The sequence below is a fragment of the Mytilus californianus genome, unplaced genomic scaffold (assembly GCF_021869535.1).
Source record: "Mytilus californianus isolate M0D057914Y unplaced genomic scaffold, xbMytCali1.0.p SCAF_3, whole genome shotgun sequence".
NCBI classification, from domain to species: Eukaryota; Metazoa; Mollusca; class Bivalvia; order Mytilida; family Mytilidae; genus Mytilus; species Mytilus californianus.
The window spans coordinates 89679766-89694228 of record NW_026262679.1 but is presented as its reverse complement, the minus strand read 5'-3'; the positions used below and the strand labels follow the sequence as shown (position 1 = coordinate 89694228).

Genomic DNA, 14463 nt, shown 5'->3' with positions numbered 1-14463 from the left:
TTGACTCTTCCTATCTGCCATGAATCCATCTTCTCTGTCTAGGAGTGCAACATATTTAGATGTATCTTTAACAAAAACCATAAATTAATATCAGCTTTAAATACAGACTATTTGCTGTTCCAATTTTTTCAGAATTTAATCTTTGCATGTTGGACAAGAATATTTATAATTACTATACATTCCATTAAGAATATATTTCATTAGAGTATAAATTTGAAGAAATTTTTTTGAGACCAATTTGAAATAAAGTTTCAAATTGGTTGATAATGAAATAGAGCCAGACAAAAAAACTAAATACATTTTACCATAAACACAAGTTATCATACTATGTAATCAGCTCTGCTGGGGGATCTGCTTTTACGAGATTAGCGCCCATTAAATTCATCAATGTTATATCAAAATCTAAAGTTTGCTCTCTGCAGAGGTCTGCTTTTACGAGACCCATTTTAACATAAAGCATCTTTTTGTCAAACTGTTCAGGAAAAAACGGATTTTTATTACCTAACAAACATAAACATAGTTTTAAGAACAATTGTAATGACCAAATACCTACATGTGCAACATCCTAATGTGTGAAAGCATCTTTCATGGTATAGGAGTGTTACATATTAAGGCTGTATAATCTGTAACAAAAACAAAAATTATTAATTAGTTTACGCTTTAAATCCAGACTCTTTGCTGTTGCAATCAATTCAGAAAATAATGTGATGCATGTTTTATGTTAAATCCCAAAATAGAGAAAAGTATATAATTACAATTACTATACGTTCTTATTAAAATATTCAGCATTAAGAGTATAAATTTGAATGAAAGAAATTTTAGACCAATTTGTTATAAAGCTTCAATCTGTTGTTTCAGGAAAAAACAGATTTTTATTACCTAACAAATATAAATATAGTCTGAAGGAAAATTGTAATGACCAAATACGTACATGTGACTTATCCTAATGTGCATCTGCAATGGAAGCATCTTTCATGGTATAGGAGTCTTACATATTCAGGCTGTATCTGTAATGAAAACAAAAAAAATAAACATTAATTTCAGCTTTTAATCCAGACTATTTGCTGTTGCAATCAATTCAGAAATTAATGTGATGCATGTTGTAATGTCAAATCCTTAATTGGAGACAAGAATTTTTACAATCACTATACATTCTTATTAAAATATATCTCATTACAGTGAATATTTCAATAAATGTAATGTAGGACCAATTTGTAATAAAATTTCAAGCTGTTGTTCCAGGAAAAACTGATTTTTATTACCTAACAAAGTTTCAAGAACAATTGTTATGAATAAAAACCTACATGTGACTAATCCTAATGTGCTATCTGCAATGGAAGCATCTTTCATGGTATAGGAGTCTTACATATTTAGGCAGAATCTGTAACAAAAACAAATATTTTAAATTAATTAATTTAAAGAAATTAATGTGATGCATGTTTTATGTCAAATCCTAAATTGGAGACGTATATTTACAATAACTATACATTCTTATTAAAATATACTTCATTAGGATATAAATAGGAATAAAAGAAGTTTTAGACCAATTTGTTATAAAGCTTCAATCTGTTGTTTCAGTGAAAACTGATTTTAATGCCTAACAAATACTAGAGGCTCCAAGGAGCCTGTGTCGCTCACCTGATATTTTTATTTACAATTGATGCATGAAATAATGCAACCGTTATACATTTGCTTTAGTTTCAGAGATACAAGTCAAAAACTGCATTTTCCCCCAAAGTTCTATTTTTAGCCAGGTCTGACATGTTGGTTGGCAGGCAGGGTCATCGGACACATTTATTAAACTAGATACCCTAGTGATGATTGTGGCTAAGTTTGGTTAAATTTGTCTCAGTTGATCAGGAGAGAAGATTACAAAAATTTACGAATACTTGTCAAATTTGACTTTAAAGGGCAATAACTCCTTATGGGGTCAATTGACCATATTGGTCATGTTGACTTCTTTGAAGATCTGACTTTGCTGAACATAATGGCTGTTTACAGTTTATCTCCATCTATAATAATATTCAAGATAACAAAAAACTGCAAAATTTCCTTAAAATTACTAATTCAGGGGCAGCAACCCAACAACGGGTTGTCTGATTCATCTGAAAATTTCAGGGCAGATAGATCTTAACCTGATGAACATTTTTACCCATAGTCAGATTTGCTCTAAATGCTTTAGTTTCAGAGATATAAGCCAAAAACTGAACTTTACCCCTATGTTCTATTTTTAGCCATGTCGGCCATCTTGGTTGGCAGGCGGGGTCATCGGACACATTTTTAAAACGAGATACCCTGGTGATTATTGTGGCCAAGTTTGGTTAAATTTGGCCCAGTAGTTTCAGAGGAGATTTTTGTAAAGGTAAACGGACGACGACAGATGCCAAGTGATGAGAAAAGCTCACTTGGCCCTGTGGGCCAGGTGAGCTAATAAACCTAGTTTAAATAAAAAATTGTAATGAATAAATACCTACATGTGACTAATCCTAATGTGCTATCTACAATGAAACCATTTTCATTGTCGAAAAGTGTAATATATTTAGGCGTTATCTGTAACAAAAACAAAAATTGTAAATTAGTATCAGCTTTAAATAGGGAATATTTGATGTTGCAATCAATTCAGAAATTAATGTGATGCGTGTTTTATGTCAAATCCTAAATTGGAGACTAGAATATTTACAATTACTTAACTTATTACAGTAAATATTTGAATAAAAGAAATGTTCGACAAATTTGTAATAAAATTTTAAACTGTTGTTCAACGGGAAAACTGATTTTTGTTACCCAACACATATAAAAAGAGTTAAAAGTACAATTATAATGACCAAATACCTACATGATACAAATCTTCGTGTGCTGTATACCATGAAAGCATCTTCATTGTCTAGGAGGGTAACATATCTAGTCTGTATCTGTAACAAAAACAAAAACTCTAAATCAGTATCAGCTTTAAATAGAGAATATTGGTTGTTGCAATTAATTCAAAATTAATATGATGCATTTTTGATGAAAAATCCTAATTTGAAGACAAGTATATAAACAATTTCTATACATTATCATTAAAATAATCTTCACAAGAGTATAAATTTGAATTGAAGAAATTTTAAATCAATTTGTAATCAAAACTAATTTAAGCTTCCAGGGAAAACTTATTTTTGTTACCTGCAAACCATATAAACATAGTTTAAAGTACAATTAAAAATACCAAATACCTACATGCTACGTATCCAGATGTGTGATCAATCTACCATGAAACCATCTTCATTGTCTAGGAGTGTAACATATTTAGGCTGTATCTATAACACAAGAGTGGACATACTGAAATGTCTCGCCTGTTTTAGTGTTCATAATTGAATTTATGTTGAAAGTAAAAAAAATAAGTTTATATAAGCTTTACATTTAATTAACATTTTAATGATGAATGAACATGAAGTCAAGGTGAGATAAACCCTATCAGACAAACATTGTAGGCCGTACAATCATTCCATACACCAAATTTATTTAACATATATTGCCTAAAGTATCTTAGAAACAAACCTCATTGAGGAAAGTGAACTTTGACAAATGAACCATAAAATGAGGTCAAGGTAAGATGACACCTGTCAGACAGACATATACACATATTCCTTATGACAAAATCTGCATTTATGAATTTCTCTGCTTAATGTCTGTTGTTTACAACAATGTCTTTTTAAATTCTGTGCAGATGCGAAAGTTTTTTGGCATAATTTGCATATATTACATGCATGGTTTTGAAGACCTTTTCTAGTCTTGTAAGCTTTGTGGTACTCATTGCATGTATACATATCTGTAAAACACAATATAAAAATGACACATTTGCTAATTGCAACGAGTTGCCCGCTATGTCCTGCAGAGTATACCTCCACTCCTTGATTAGACTTTGATGAAAAATTCTCGTTATTGTATCTTCAAACAGGAGAAGATTTTTGTAAAAATTATCGGCCTACGTATGCAATGAAGACAGACGATGGATGCCAATTGACGGCAAAAGCTCACAATGGCAATTTTGGCCAGGTAAGCTTAAAAAAGAAGTGACTACTTAGCATTAAATGCATGAAAGGGAAATACATCTTTGAATAAGTGATCTGATGATTTGAGTAATATTTGCATATTTGTAGATTTTGTTTTACAGTTCTTGACATTCTTAACGAAATATAATAGACCTTTAGTGAGCAAGCTCACATTACCATGGCCCCCATATAAATCATGATTTAAGACAGTAATATGGTCTTCTGCAAATCTATTGTTAGTAAATAGGACCTCGAACTAAGACATTGCGACTTGAAAAACAATAGCCAGGGATCTTCCTCTTCTTTCTGTTAATTTATGTAGCCACATATCCAGGTTAAGTTGCAATCCCATTGAATACATCCTGAAACCTATGTTCAAATTTTAGTTTTTTTTAGTTACCTTGACCTTAGGCTTAAATATAGGTCTGTAATGCTTTTACATTCATGTTGAGTAACATGCTTTTAGAAAAAACAGCATCATAAAATCACATGGGATACACTTTTGGCTAATAAATCACAGGCAAATATAGCAACAACATTTGAGTAAATAAAATCGCATTATACAAATTTTTTTTTTGAAACATTAAGTCAAATGACTACTAAAAGCAAACTTTTAAATTTCTTATGAAATAATTTTTCATCTAGATTTAAGGTTCATCAGAAGGGATTGACAAATATGGCCATTTTTTTTTTATTTCCTCTTGAGTACAGACAAACCTGTGCACAAGGAAAAGTTTTAAGGCATTGCAGAAACTGGATAAATATTTGTCAATTCCTTGAGATGAACCTGAAAGACCCCCCCACCCCCCCCCAAAAAAAAAAAAAAAAAACTAAAATTATCTTCAATCTTTGATCAAAATATTGTAAAAAGTCATATTTTCATATTATCTATTTATCTATTTATGTTGCTATGCTAAAATATTTTTTACTTATCTCAATACTTATTTTATTTCATATGTATCAAAAATCAGTAAATGTGATTCTGTTGTGCAAACAAAATTTCAAAATTTCTTCAATCTGTACATATTCAGCCAATTAATCTTTATGAAGGGACTGGAGTGAACTGTATTCTATGTTAAACATTCCTGCATGAGTGACCTTATTTTAACATTTTCACACCTTCCAATGTTTTTGTTAATCACGGTTTAGTAATGATCCCTTAAAAGTTTGTATTATTTATTATCATTATTAATGTTATTTAAAGATTTTTATAAAATAATCTATTTCAATGTAAGTAATCAGCAGTTAAATAATAAAATACATTCCATACACCAAATATAGTTGACCAATTACTTATAGCATCTGAGAAGAAGACCAAACAGCAGAAACTTAACATTGACCAATGAACCATGAAAATAAGCTCAAGGTCAGATGAAACCTGTCAGACAGACGTGCACACCTTACAATCATTCCATACACCACATATAGTTGACCTATAAATTATAGTATCTGAGAAGAAGACCAAACAAGAGCAACTTAACATTGACTAATGAACCATGAAAATGAGGTCAAGGACAAATGACACCTGCCAGACAGACATTTACACCTTACAATCATTCCATACACCAAATATAGTTGACCTATTGCTTATAGTATTAGAAAAACAGAACAAAAACACAAAAACTTAACATTGACCAATGAACCATGAAAATGAGGTCAAGGACAAATGACACCTGCCATGCAGACATGTACACCTTACAATCATTCCATACACCAAATATAGTTGACCTATTGCTTATAGTATTAGAAAAACAGATCAAAACAGAAAAACTTAACATTGACCAATGAACCATGAAAATAGGTCAAGGACAAATGACACCTGCCAGACAGACATGTACACCTTACAATCTTTCCATACACCAAATATAGTTGACCAATGGCTTATAGTATTAGAAAAACAGACCAAAACACAAAAACTTAACATTGACCAATGAACCGTGAAAATGAGGGCAAGGTCAGATGAAACCTGCCAGACTGACATGTATCCCTTATAATCATTCCATACACCACATATAGCTGACCTACTGCTTGTAGTATCTGAGAAACGGACCTAATCACGTAACTTTAACCTTGATCACTGATCCATGAAATGAGGCTGAGGTCAGGTGAACCCTGTCTGATGGACATGTAGACGTTGCAAGGAACCCATATACCAAATATAGTTATCCTATTACTCATAATAAGTGAGAAATTAACATAACAAAAAAAACTAAACTTTTTTTTCAAGCAGTCGCTGAACCATGAAAATAAGGTCAAGGACATTGGACATATGACAGACGGAAAGTTCGTAACATAAGGTATCTGCATACAAAGTATGAAGCATCCAGGTCTTCTATCTTCTGAAATATAAAGCTTTATACAAATAGTTTACGCCGCCGTCGCCGCTGGATAGTAATACCTATGTCTCACTTTCTGCGAAAGTCGCAGGCGAGACAAAAACCAAATCATCAATTAGTGTCAGCTTCAAATAGAGACTATTGGCTGTTGCAACAATTATAAAATAAATGTCACTCATATTTTATGTCAAATCCTAAATTGGACACAAGAATATTTAAAATTACTACGCATTCATGTTAAAATTTACTTCACTAGATTATAAATTTGAACAAAATAAATATGTACACTAATTTGAAATAAAATTTTATTTAAGCTGTTGTTCCAGGGAAAACTGATATTTATTACCCAACACATATAAACATAGTCTAAAGTACAATTGTAATGACTACCTACATGTTAAACATCCTAATGTGCATCTACCATGAAACCATATTCATTGGGTAGGAGTGGAACATATCTGGGCTGTATCTGTTACAAAAGAAAAAATTTAAATTAGCATCAGCTTTAGATAAAGAATATTTAATGGCTGTTAAAAAATTAATGTGATTCATGTTTTATGTCAAATCTTAAATTACGGACAATTAATTTACAATTACTCTTTCATTCTTATTAAAATATACCACATTTGAAATTCGAATAAAAGATATTTTAGACCAATCTGTAATAAAATTTTAAGCTATTGTTTCAGTGAAAACAGATTTTTATTGACTTCCAAATATTAACATAGTTTTAAGTACAATTGTAATGACCAAATACTTACATGTTGACTCTTCCTATCTGCCATGAATCCATCTTCTCTGTCTAGGAGTGCAACATATTTAGATGTATCTTTAACAAAAACTATAAATTAATATCAGCTTTAAATACAGACTATTTGCTGTTGCAATTTTTTCAGAATTTAATCTTTGCATGTTGGACAAGAATATTTATAATTACTATACACTCCATTAAGAATATATTTCATAAGAGTATAAATTTGAAGAAATTTTTTTGAGACCAATTTGTAATAAAGTTTCAAATTGGTTGATAATGAAATAGAGCCAGACAAAAAAACTAAATACATTTTACCATAAACACAAGTTATCATACTATGTAATCAGCTCTGCTGGGGGATCTGCTTTTACGAGATTAGCGCCCATTAAATTCAGTTTGCTCTCTGCAGAGGTCTGCTTTTACGAGACCCATTTTAAAATAAAGCATCTTTTTGTCAAACTGTTCAGGAAAAAACGGATTTTTATTACCTAACAAACATAAACATAGTTTTAAGAACAATTGTAATGACCAAATACCTACATGTGCAACATCCTAATGTGTGAAAGCATCTTTCATGGTATAGGAGTGTTACATATTTAGGCTGTATAATCAGTAACAAAAAAAAAAATAATTAATTAGTTTACGCTTTAAATCCAGACTTTTTGCTGTTGCAATCAATTCAGAAAATAATGTGATGCATGTTTTATGTTAAATCCCAAAATAGAGAAAAGTATATAATTACAATTACTATACGTTCTTATTAAAATATTCAGCATTAGAGTATAAATTTGAATGAAAGAAATTTTAGACCAATTTGTTATAAAGCTTCAATCTGTTGTTTCAGGAAAAACAAACATGATCCAAGAATGTGAGGTCAAAGTCAGATAAACCAAACTAGAAATACATGTAAATATTACAATCATTCCATTAACCAAATATGCTTTTAATATATTTGACCTATTGCACTTCAATCAAACAAACTTAACCAGGAAAACTTAACCATGATCAATGAGCCATGAAAATGTGGTCAAGATCAGAAGAACCCTGCCAGACAGACATGTACACCTTACAATCATTACATGCTTTAAATATAGATGACCTATTGTATATAGTATCTCAGAAACAAACTTAACCAGGAAAACTTAAGATCGACTAATGAACCATGAAAATGAGGTCATGGTCAGATGATAATTGCCAGACAGATATGTACAGCTTTCAATCATTCCACACGCCAAATATAGTTGACCTATTGCCTAAAGTATTAGAAAAAAAGACCAAAAAACAAAATCTTAAAATTGAGCAATGAACCGTGAAAATGAGGTCAAATAAAACATGCCAGACCGACATGTACATCGTAAAATATTTTCATATACCAAATATAGTTGACCTATTGCATTCAGTAATAATAAAACAGACGAGAACACAAAAACTTAACTATAACCACTGAACCATGAAAATGAGGTCAAGGTCAGATAACACCTGCCAATTGGACATGTACACCTAATAATCATTCCATACACCAAATATATTAGACCTATTGCTTATAGTATCTCAGATATGGACTTGACCATGAAAACTTAACCTTGTTCACTGTAGTGGCAGCAACCCAACAATGGGTTGTTAGATTCATCTAAAAATTTCAAGGCTGATAGAACTTGACCTTATCATTAATGAACATGTTTACCCCATGTCAGATTTGCTCTAAATACTTTATTTTTGAGATATAAGCCAAAAACTGCATTTTACCCCTATGTTCTGTTTTTAGCCATGGTCGCATTGACGAAACAGAAAATAAACCACAAACTTTATTCTCGATACCCTAAGGATCATTCACCTTAACTTTAGTTGGAATTGGTTCAGTAGTTTCAGGAGATGTTCAAAAAAGTCCACACCGTATGGAGGACGACAATGGATGACATTGACGACGACGAACGCCAAGTGATGGCAAAAGCCTTGGAAAGGTGAGCTAAAAATTGCGTATAATGGTTTGTTGGGGAATGATGGAATGATGGAATGAGGGACAAGGGTAAAACTATATGAACAACAACTCTGTTGCAGGGCCATAAAAATGTTTTTAAATACTAGACATGTCTGAACAACATGAATAGCCCGGCTCACATAAAAATTTTCAATGTCCAAAGCCTGTTATTTCAGCACAAATCAGTGGAGCAGAACCAAAATATGTCTGCATAACTGTTATTTAAAAAAAATAGTACTAGTCCAAAGCTTGTTGTTTCTGCAAATATCAGCGGAGCAGAACTAAACATAAATTTGATCTGTAACTCATCATAAGCAGACTAACATACTGAAAATCAGCTCAATATGTGATAGTTAAGAAAAAAAGTCTCTATACATGTTACTTTCACATAGTCCACTAAGCCCGTAATTTCAGCAAAAATCAATGAAACTATATCAAACCTAACCTTGATATGTTACTCTTTAAAGTAGACTCACATACTATAAATCAGCTCAAAATGAGAGAGTATTTAGAAACTAAACCTAGAATGACCTTCAAAAAAATTGGGCAGGGAAGCATTCACCCAATATAAGGATGCCGAAAGAGACAATATGATGATGGTTTATAGAAAAGTTAATTAAAAATTCTGAAAATGGAAAATATCAAGCAGAAGTTATAACCCCCCAACCCCGCAAAATTGCACCGTCCCATGAAAAAAAATCAGGTCATCCCATTGTAGACTAAGGCTCCATTTTGAGTCTTGGGCCGTACTTTGACCTATAATAGTTTACAAATTGTGACTTAGATGTGGTATGAGTATATATACAGTACACACAGAGAGGATGTAATCTCATACTCCCTACACTGTGTAAAAACTTGGTGTCACACCAAGAAACTCCAGCAACTCTCTCCAAATCTTGGGAGGAAATTGGGAGAAACTTGGAGTAATTCCTCCCTAAAACTCCTTAATTGTTTATTACCTTGGTGTGGTTTCTCCCAACAACATGATTTTTATTGCTATGATTACCTTTGAAGTGTGCCAGTAGTTGATGACTACAATAAACATTTCTTGTGTTTTCTGTCATTAAATGACAGTCACAAAAATGATGAAAAGTGTGAGATTTGTTAAATTTAATCGGAGACATATTATAATCTGATTTTATTAAAGAATCCTGTACAACTTTATTTATTAAAATTATATTCAGCATTTGTTCTGACAGTGTTGGGTTTTCATACCTAAGAAACATACAAAAACAAACAAACCATCACCTGTAAGTGGAGTATTATTAATAGAAAATAAAGACATATATTTTAATTGAATTTATTCAATCGTTTTTTCTAAATTTAAATGATAAGAAATAAAGGAAGATTATATAAATATAATATATATATGTAATTTATCTACATTATTTTATTTTATTCATTATTTTTTTTTGTATCATTACTATTATTTTTTAAACCATGTATATACTAATATCTATATGTTTAAACTGACTATCATTGACTATGAATACAACTTATTGTAAATATCAAGTTGCCATTCTTGATTATGAGATTATGAAAGAATGTAAATAATTTTCCAATCTAAAAATACATATTTGTATAAAAATTTTAAAAATCATTTCGTTAACCTTTTTTTATAGCTTTCAGAAATAAAACTAAATAGGAAATGATTGAAATAGGAAGAAGTGAGAGAATAGTTGACATGTAATTATGTCACTGTCAGACCATGCAGTCGTGCTTTGTTGATTTTTATTACTCTTACCTGCAATCAACAGGTCATAAAACCCTCCCAGATGGGAGTAATTACTTGGTGTTTTTTGGGAGAGAAATCTGTGTTTCACAGTGTGACACTGTGTTACACCAGAATCAGTGTTGGGAGTATGAGATTACATCCTCTCTGTGTGTACTGTATAAGAAGATGTGGTATGAGTGCCAGTGAGACAACTCTCACTGGCACTCATACCACATCTTCTTATATATATACTCATACCACATCTTATATCTGTTTACAATAGTAACTGAAGACCCCTTATTATTAAAATTAATTATATATAATTAGTTTTCAAATCGTGAAATTTTTATTTTTACAATTATCCTGTAGCCTTCTATAAACAACTATGTTCTATTTTTAGCCATGTTGGCCATGTTGGTTGGATGGCAGGGTCATCGGATACATTTTTCAATCAAGAAGTTAAAATTCTGTTTGCACCAGTAGATTAAGTGAAGAGGATTCTAGTAAAAGATTACAAAAATTTACAAAAAAATTGTTAAAAATTTACTATAAAAGGCAATAACTCCTTAAGGGGTCAATTGACAATTTTGGTAGTATGTTTGACTTATTTGTAGATCTTACTTTGCTGAACATTATTGCTGTTAACAGTTTATCTTTCTAATAATAATATTAAAGATAATAACCAAAAATTCCTCAAATTATCAATTCAACATGTTCAAGGGCAGTGGTCAGATAGATCTTAACCTGATGAACATTTTTATTCCATCAGATTTGCTCGGAGGGAAAGGGAAACTATAGAAATACAGAACAACATGGGATGTCTATACACGATAAAACAATGCACGCAAACATTTTTTAGAGATAATAGTCAGAATCTGCATTTTTCCCCATTGTTCTATTTTTAGCCATGTTGGCCATGTTGGTTGGCAGGTGGGCAAGGTGAGCTAAAAAAAAGTCTGTATAACTATTATTTTTGTCACAAAATGTTCAGTCCAAAGCCCATTGTAATGGCAAATTATCAGCAAAGTGAAAAAAAAACATTATATTTACCATGATCTGTAACTAATCCTATATAGTAGACTCACATGTATACTAAAAATCAGCAGAGTGGAAACAAATATTAACATGATCTGTAACTCATCATAATAAACTCACATACTATTATGATGAGTTACAGATCATGTTAGCACATACTTACAACTTCGTGTCCAATCAAATTGCTTGAATTTGCCTTCTAATTTTCTTAGTACATACTTTTTCTGTGTACTAAGTAACTACGCATGAATGACCACAAGGGTAAGATTTCATTGTATCATAATTAAGATATAAAAACAAAAATTGCCACCCTCTATTTTGAAATAAAATGCTGTGTTCCAAATTAAATTAAATAGTTTGTAATTAGTTTTCACATTGATTTTTAAATATCCTGCTATTAAAAAATGTTTTCGACGATTGTAAGTTTATTTCATTTAAATAAAGAGTAACAAATATGTTTTTTTATACCTTGATTAGATTTGATTTTTGATTTTTGGTGTTTTAACGCCACTTCAAGCACCGCTTTTGGGCTATTTCATGGCGGCCAGTTTTTATTGGTGGAGGAAGCCGGATTGCCCGGAGAAAACCACTGACCTTCGATAGGAAAACTGACAATCCTAGTCAATTAAGATTGGAGTCGAGTGCACCCGCACAAGCGGGGTTTGAACTCACAACCTCAGTGTTGACTGGCTAGTGATTACAGTAGTAACTACTTAGACGAGTGCACCCGCACGAGCGGGGTTCGAACTCACAACCTCAGTGTTGACTGGCTAGTGATTACAGTAGTAACTACTTAGACCACTCGGCCACCGAGGCCCCCTACCTTGATTAGAGTACAATACCATCTTAAAATTGTGATAATTTATCATCCATGCAATTACTTTGTACACAAAAAAGTGTGTACTATGAAACCTTGTGAAGGGAAATTAAGGCAACTTGATCTATTTCGTCATGAATTGATTGATTGATTATTGGTTGCTTAATGTCCAGTGGCAAATATGTCATGCATGTTCAGGACGATGTCATGAATTGAATCAAAGAGCTGATAGCTCTGAGGTGGAAGAAGATGCATAAAAGGTTACTTGAATTACCATGAAAGCAGCCCACACCAACCCAGCCTGCTGTGTCCCATTAATGCTTTAACTAGAGTATGCTTGCTCAGTTTGGAACCTTCATACTGCTGAACAATGCAATAAACTTGAGATGGTTCAGCGTCAGGCTGCTAGGTATGCCTGTAATTGTTATCATAACACCAGTAGCGTTACAGACATGCTCAATACTCTAAACTGGCCTACCTCACAACAACACAGACTTAAAACTAGACTCATAATGTTCTATAAAATTGTTCACCATATTGTTGCAGTACCATCAGAATTACTTGTACCAACAGACAATAGAACCCGACAAATTCATCCACAAACTTACAGACACCTAGTTACATTTAAAGACTGTTACAAATATTCATATTTTCCTTTTACAATTAGACAATGGAATTTACTACCTCCAAATGTAGTACTTTCCCCATCACTAAATATTTTTAGAGAACAGTTGACACCTACTGTTCTCTACAATATAGAACAGTAAACCTTAGTAGCTATGTAAGGCCAAAAAAAAATGTGTCTGTTTACGGTTACCCGACTGACCCTATTTTTGAGCGCCTGCCCTAAGTTATTTTATTTCCGTCGTAAAGTGAAAAATAAACTGAACTCGTGTCAAAAGCGAAGTTAGTGTTGCAAATAATATAAATCAATTGCCTGATACATCCCAATATTCACAATCGTGAGCTGTTTTAAGGAAATTCGCGACTCGTGTGAAGATATAAACACTTTGCCGCCATTTTTTTCCAACCAATTACCAAGGGAAATAATCCAATCATTAAAAATACTGGTAAACTCGGCCCATGATCAACTCGGACCACGACAAGACGAAACCGCACGACTCAAAATCATGTCACAAAAAATAAAATGAAAAAATAGAATAAAATGGAAATACCGGCCTACCTACCCTATTTTTTAAAAGTATGTAACCTTAAACAGACATTTTTTTTTTGGCCTAAATAGTTATAACCACATGTCATGTTAGTATTTATTTCTGGCACTATTCTTTTGTAAATATTTATTTATAATTATCCTACGCATGCGCAGCAGTTAGTAATCATAAAATATCTGATGGATAACTGGATACCATAAGAAGAAGACGTATTTTTTTCTTCCAAAAATAATATTCTTAAATAATACTCATGTCTCAACCAAAACTGACTATACTAAACATAAAAATCTACAAATACTGTTGATTCAAATTAAATTTTTCTATAATTCCATACATTCGTCTCAGCATGGTAAACTTGATGCACACAATTATAGCAGTAATTGATTACGTTTCACTTGAAAGTTTTTCTGTCAAAGGTAGATATAAAAAAAGATGTGGTATGATTGCCAATGAGACGACCCTTCACAAGAGACCAAATGACACAGAAATTAACAACTATAGGTCACCGTACAGTCTTCAACAATTAGCAAAGCCCATACCACATAGTCAGCTATAAAAGGCATATCCTTCCTATAAAAACAAGAGTGCACACGCTGAAATGTCTCGCCTTCTTTACCAATCATTGA

General features: G+C 32.0%; 1 long non-coding RNA gene across 1 annotated transcript in view; it reads right to left on the bottom strand.

Moving 5' to 3' along the window:
• LOC127735357 (uncharacterized) overlaps positions 1-2526 on the bottom strand; it is a 62994-nt gene extending 60468 nt beyond the window's left edge. The window contains exon 1 of the long non-coding RNA XR_007998354.1: positions 2475-2526. This is a non-coding gene — a long non-coding RNA (uncharacterized LOC127735357). The remainder of the gene's footprint in view (positions 1-2474) is intronic.
• Positions 2527-14463: the final 11937 nt, after the last annotated feature.